The sequence below is a fragment of the Vulpes vulpes genome, chromosome 15, assembly GCF_048418805.1.
Source record: "Vulpes vulpes isolate BD-2025 chromosome 15, VulVul3, whole genome shotgun sequence".
Taxonomy (NCBI): Eukaryota; Metazoa; Chordata; class Mammalia; order Carnivora; family Canidae; genus Vulpes; species Vulpes vulpes.
This window is the reverse complement of record NC_132794.1, coordinates 66798358-66805704: the sequence shown is the minus strand read 5'-3', so window position 1 is coordinate 66805704 and position 7347 is coordinate 66798358.

The following is a 7347-nucleotide window of genomic DNA, read 5'->3' as shown; positions in this document are numbered from 1 at the left end:
ATTTTTTTCCTTCATTTTTTTTTTGGTTAGAATCTCAGACATTCAATATATGATTTATAGAAGCATAGTCCTTTGAAATGATAAGACAATGAACTGCAGACTTCGAGCATATTTAAATAATTCAAACATTGTCTGATACTGTGTGGCTCCAAGAGGAAAGAAGAACGGTCGACACCAGAAAATTTCCTGCTGGAACTCTGCCAAGGCAGAGCTGGCCGTCTTGGGGAGGTCCGTCATTATGGGACTTTGCTGTTTGTAAATTTAATAAACGGCTCACATCTGCTTATAATATTATGGAAGTCTGTGCTAGAAGTATTATGTAAAGCACATGGTTTATTTTACAAATCAATCAATGCTTTCTGTTTGTAGGGCTTGTCAGGATGTACAGGAAAACGCTACACCTGCATTTACCTGTGAGAGTCTAGGCCACAGCTTCGGTGTCCTGCATGGGCTTTGAACCACAGCATGATATGGCCAAAACCTTGGTAAATATCTACTCCTTCCACAGTATGGCACATCAGAGGCCCGGAAGGGGTGGGGAACTTGAGGGCAGTTCACCCTGAGTTACTGACAGAATCAGAGCTCAGAGGGTATCACAGCCCTCATTCCCTCTCTCTCTCCCTCCCTCCACTTCCTTCCATCTTTCTTTTTCTGTGTTTTTCAAGTTTTTATTGAAATTCCAGTTAGGTAACGTACAGTGTGATATTAGTTTCAGGTGTAGAATTTAGTGATTCATCATCCTACCTTCTTTCTTACTACTCTCTGCATGAACTCAGTTTGTGACATGTTAGCAGCATTGTTGGTCTGGGCATGGTCCCTCTCACATTTGATCCCGTGGACAACTTCCTTCCTTCCATTTAGGCAACCATTCTGATGTGCTTAATGTGCATTGTTTCCATTTTTATGCATCTCAAAAATATGCATTTCCCCCTCCCCATCTTGATATTATGCTTTGAGATCATCCCATGTTGATACATGTATGTACATGGGACCACTGCAGAGTTCCCCCAGGCCACAGCTTTCCCCCCCAAGGCTCCCGTCTTGCATCACTTCATCCTACAGTGGTCTGCAATAGCCAATGTTGACTTACTTGCTCTCTCTCTAGCAAAAACCACATTTTCCCCCTTATTAAACTTACAAGGCAGAACAAATCCAAGGAATATAAGCAATTTAGCAATGCCTTCAGCACACTTTCACCTCTAGATAAATTTCTGGTATGATTTAATACATTACAGACAGAAAGTGTTCAAAAACTATTTTTATTCAATCACAATGAGCAGAGTGCTTAAAAATGTTTTGCCATCACTAACTTTGATTCTTAAGAAAAAAAATCTTCATTGTTGGAATTAACACCTAGTCTTTCTCAACTACTCCAAAAAAATAGAAAAGGAAGGAGAGCTTCCAAATTCATTCTATGAGGCCATGATACTAAAACCAGATAAAGACACTACAAAAAAGGTAACTACAGGCCAATATCTCTGATGAACATAGATGCAAAAATCTTCAACAAAATACTAGCAAACTGAATCCAACAATACATTAAAAAAATCATTAACCATAATCAAGTGGGATTTATTCTTGGGATGCAAGGGTGGTTCAATATTCACAAATCAATCAACATGATACATCATATCAATAAGAGAAAAGATAAAAACCATATGATCATTTCAATTGATGCAGAAAAAGCATTTGACAAAGTAAAACATCCATTCATGTTAAAAAAAAAACAACCCTCAACAAAGTAGGCCTAGAGAGAACACACCTCAACATAATAAAGGCCATATATGAAAAACCCACGGCTAACATCATATTCAATGGGGGAAAACTGAGAGTTTCCCCTATGCTCAGGAACAAGACAAAGATGCTCACTCTTCCCACTTTTATTCAACATAATATTAGACATGCTAGCTACAGTAATCAGACAACAAAAAGAAATAAAAGGCATCCAAGTTGATAGGAAAGAAATAAAACTTTAACTATTTGCATACAACATGGTACTATATGCAGAAACCCCTAAAGAGTCCACCAAAAAACTGCTAGAATTGATAAATGAATTCAGTAAGCTCACAGGATACAAAAATCAATGTACAGAAGTCCATTGCACTTCTATATATTAATAATGAAGGAGCAAAAAGAGAAATTAAAAAATAATCCCATTTATAATTGCACCAAAAATAATAAAATACCTAGGAATAAACTTAACCAAGAAGGTGAAAGACCTATACTCTGAAAACTAAAAACTAATAAAAAATATTGAAGATGACACAAAGAAATGGAAAAACATTCCACACTTATGGATTAGAAGGAAAAATATTGTCAAAATGTCTATACTATCAAAATGTCTATACAAAATGTCTATACTGTCTATACTATACTATACAAAATATCTACTATACTATATTATCCAAATCAACCTACAGATTTAAAGCAATCCCACCGAAAATACCAACAGGATTTTTCACAGAACTAGAACAAACAATCCTAAATTTGTATGGAGGCAAAAAGGACCCCAAATACCCAAGGCAATCTTGAAAAAAGAAAAACAAAGCTGGAAGTATCAGAATTCCAGATTTCAAGTTATATTACAAACCTGTAATAAGTAAGATAGTACAGTACTGGCAGAAAAATAGACCCATAGATCAATAAAAACCAAATGGAAAGTCCAGAAACAAACCCACAATATTTATGGCTAATTAATCTTTAACAAAGGAGGCAAAAACATACAATGGAAAAAAGACAGTCTCTTCAGCAAATGGTGCTGGGAAAACTGGAGAGCTACATGCAAAAGAATGAAACTTGACCCCTTTCCTATACCATACACAAAATAAACTCAAAATGGAGTAAGGACTAAATGTGAGATCTGAAACCTTAAAAATTCTAGAAGAGAGCACAGACAGTAATTTCTCCAACATCAGTCATACCAACATTTTCCTAAATAAGTCTCCTGAGGCAAGGGAAACAAAAGCAAAAATAATCTAATGAGACTACATCAAAATAAAAAGCTTCTGCACATCAAAGGAACACTCAAAAAAACTAAAAGGCAAGCTACTCAACAGGAAAAGATATTTTTAAGTGACATAACTGATAAAGGATTAGTATCCAAAACATATAAAGAACTTACACAAATCAACGCCATAAAACACAAATAATCCAATTTAAAAATGGGCAGAAGACAGGACAGTTCTCCAAAGAAGATAACCAGATGGCCAGCCAACAGATGCATGAAGAGATGCTCAACATCACTCGCATCAGGGAAATGCAAATCAAAACTACAATGAAATATCACCTCACACCTGTCAGAATGGCGAAAACCAAAAACACAAGAAACAACAAGTGTTGGAGAGGATGTGGAGAAAAGGGAACCCTCTGCTTTGTTGGTGAGAATGCAAACTGATGCAGCCATTATGGAAGACAATATGGAGGTTCCTTAAAAAATTAAAAATAGGGACGCCTGCATGGCTCAGCAGTTAAACATCTGACTTGTGATTTCACCTCAGGTCATGATCTCATGGGTTGTGAGATTAGGCTCCTGCATCGGCTCTGCACTCAGCAGGGAGTCTGCTTGAGATTTTCTCTCTCCTTCTGCTCCTCCCTCCTTCAAATAAATAAATCTTTAAAATTTTTTTTAAATGGAACTGCCCTATGATCCAGTGATCACACTACTGAATATTTACTCAATACAAAAACACTAACTCAAAGGGATACATGCACCCCTATGTTTATTGCAGCATTATTTAAAACAGCTGAATTATGGAAGCAACCTAGGTGTCCACTGATAGATGAATGGATAAAGAAGATATGATATATATGTGTGTGTATATATATACATATATTTATGAATATTATTCAGTCACAAAAAGAATGAAATCTTGCCATTCACAACAACATGGATAAATCTAAAAAGTATTATGCTAAGCAAAATAAACCAATTGGAGAAAGACAAATACCTTGTGATTTCACTCATATGTGGAATTTAATTAATAAAAATAAGAGAAAAAACAGACTAAAAAAGAGAAAGACAAACCAAGAAACTGACTCTTAACTATAGCAAACAAACAGATGGTTATGGGGGGTGGGGGTAGGTGAAACAGGTGAAGGGGATTAAGAATACACTCAGCTTGACGAGCACTGAGTAATGCACAGAATTGTTGAATCACTGTATTGTACATCTGAAACTAATATAACACTGTTAACTATACTGGAATTGAAATGTTTAAAAATGTGTGAAATAGAAGAAAAATTTTCATTGTTAAAAAAAGAAAAGAAGAAGTTGATGGCAGGATGGAGGAATGACCCATTTTTCTGAAGGGCAATTTGGTAATACGTATCCAAAGCCTTTGATCTAGTAGTTCCACCTCTAGGAATTTATCATAAGGTAATAACAAGGAGTAGATGCAAAGATCCATCAAAGAGCGTTCACTGCAGCATTATTTATAATTGCAAAAAAACTGGACTCAGTCTCAATGTGCCACAATGAAGAATAAGTAGAACTATGATATATTTTACTAATTAATTTATTCAACACAAATTTATTGGTTTTTTTAAAAGATTTTATTTATTTATTCATGAGAGACACAGAGAGAGAGAGAGAGAGAGAGAGAGAGAGAGGCAGAGACACAGGCAGAGGGAGAAGCAGGATCCATGCAGGGAGCCCAATGTGGGACTTGATCCTAGGACTCCAGGATCACACCCTGGGCCAAAGGCAGGCACTAAATCGCTAAACCACCCAGGGATCCCTCAACACAAATTTATTGAGTTCCTGCTGTGTGCCCTGCACAGTGCTAAAGGCTGGGGACATAAAGAGGATCAAAATAGGCAATATCTCATCCTGGAAAACAGTGAGCCAATGGACCTGGTGCATTGAGAACCCTCATAATATGATGATTGTTAAAAAGTAGTATAATTACAAAATAAAATATTTTATTTTTAGATTTATAATCATAGAAAGTCACTCAAAAATATCAAAGGTGTTCCTATAAGTATAAAATAACAGATATGATTTTTATAAATAACTACTCTAGGCAGCACCCCGTCAACAGAGCAGCAGTTGCACCCTGGGAGGCAATAATGATGCCCAGAGGCTGCCTACTTGGGCAGGTGAGAGCTGACTCCATCATCATTATAAACCAAGTAATCCTTGGACCACTGAGCTGGAAGCTGGGAGGTCTGAGTTCCACTAGGACATCATGAGGTCAAAGACAAGCTTCCATCTGTTCATGACTCCATTTCCCACCATAAAATGGAGGTGCTGGACTTGGGGCTCCCAAGCTGATTATAGGGTCCCCTGTGATTCCCTTCAGTCCTAAAACTTATTCCTTTTCTCATGCTTGTATCCCACAGACTGTCATTTTTCTATTTTTTGCCTGTGTTGTGACATGTTTGTGTTTTTTAACTCTCTGAATGACTGAATTGGGTCACTGCTCCACAAATCCAATTGTCAATGTGTCACCTGTGGAAATGACTGGAAATACTTGATTGCCCATGCTGAGAACAGTGAAGCTGTGCCATACCCGTATGTCCTTGGGGTTTTCTTCTCCAAACTGCATGTGTTACTAATAACTAGTAAAGCTATTTCTGCCAATCACATGCAAAACAGGATTTTTGTAATTATATTCCACATCCTCTTCCTATTAAAGATGTTTACTTATAAAGTTAATTTTCTACTTAAAGTAGGTTTTAAAATTTCTCCTTTTTTATTTTAGAACTAGCAAGTCAAATGCTATTTCAAAATAAGAGCTATTTCATTGAAATCTATGGAAACATTTATTAACTTCCCTTAAGGTAAACTTATTTTAAAACACCCTTTCTGATTGTCACTGTACAATGATTAGACTTTAAAAATCAAACATGGTTCCATTTTAGAAGATAGTACCTAGGAGTTGAGAACAATTGAAATGTCTGCTGGAAATGTCTGATGGGCACTTGTCTGTGTGACATTTCACTGGCTTATTTGCTCTCCAACTCTTGCCTAGTATTTCTGACTTCTTGAACTTTCATGGTTTTAACCAATACAATATTTGATTATAGCATTTTATGTATATTACCTCAATTTTTCTAAATGTGTAGTCTGCAGACCTTTCACAAGTAGAAACAGCTCACTATGCCTATTAAAACTACCTTCCTGGGGGTGCTTGGGTGGATCAGTTGGTTAAGCTTCCAATTCTTGATCTCAGCTCAGTTCTTGATCTCAGACCCAGCGTAGAACCTATTAAAAAAAAAAATCACAGATTCCTGGACTCAATCCTAGGCCTACTAAATCAGAATCTCTGGGGTTGAGGAACTATGGTCTGAATTGTACACAAGCCTGCCTGCCCCCTGCACCTGCCAAGTGATTCTTATGTGCACTAAAACTTGGAAATCCTTGAACTTTTTAATTTTATAATTAAAATTAGCTACACTCAAATATTTTATCTGCTCACTTGCAATCCCATTTTCCTTTTGTCCAATATATCACAATTCCCAGGACTGGTCCTTGAAATAGTCTCCACAATTAACCTTTCCTCTTGGAAAATTGGATATTAATTTCCTGAGTGTGTTTGTGTGTATGTCTAGTTTTATCCACAAAGATCCCATGACAGGATCTCGTTTCTCACCACTGTTACTATTTGGACCTTTTTTTTTTTTTTTTTTTTTAAGACACTAGGGTCCTTATGAAGACAAAGCTGATTTTATTTTATGGTGGTTTCTGGAATTAGAGTCTTTTTTTTTTTTTTTTTTTTTTGAGCAAAAGAAAGAAAATGACTCTGCCCCTCATTCCCACTCAAGTACTTTTCCAGTGATACTTGAGTAGCTCTACATCCGGGTAAGGTGTGCCCCCCCTCAAAGAACATCAGCCTGCTTAGATCCTGCTCATGGAAAGAAAGTAGAAGAGAGCAAAGACTAAGCCCCTAAAATGAAAGAACAGATTTACACTCTTAATAAGCTGATCAGCGACATAAAATGTACTGGTCTTGTCTTTCTCACAGCAACCTCCCATCTCCCTAACCTGAGGGAGTGTTCAGACAGTAGAATCTAGTGGTTAATTTTCTGACAAAATCTATCATATTGTTAGTCACATATTCAGATGACTTGTGACTTAAAACAGTAAATATCTATTATCTCACAGTTTCTGTGGGTCAGGAATCCAGAGAAGCTTAGCTGGGTGGTCTGGCTCAGGGGCTTTCATGAGGTGGCAGTCAAGAGGTCTGCCAGAGCTGAGTCTTCTGAGGGCTTGATGCAGCTTCCAAAGGGGCTCCTTCACGTGCCTGACAGGTTAGTGCTGGTTGTTGGCAGGAAGCCTTAGTTCCTTGCCACGTGGACCTCTCCATAGGACTGCTTGAGTGTCCTCGCAATTTGGCAGCGGTCTTC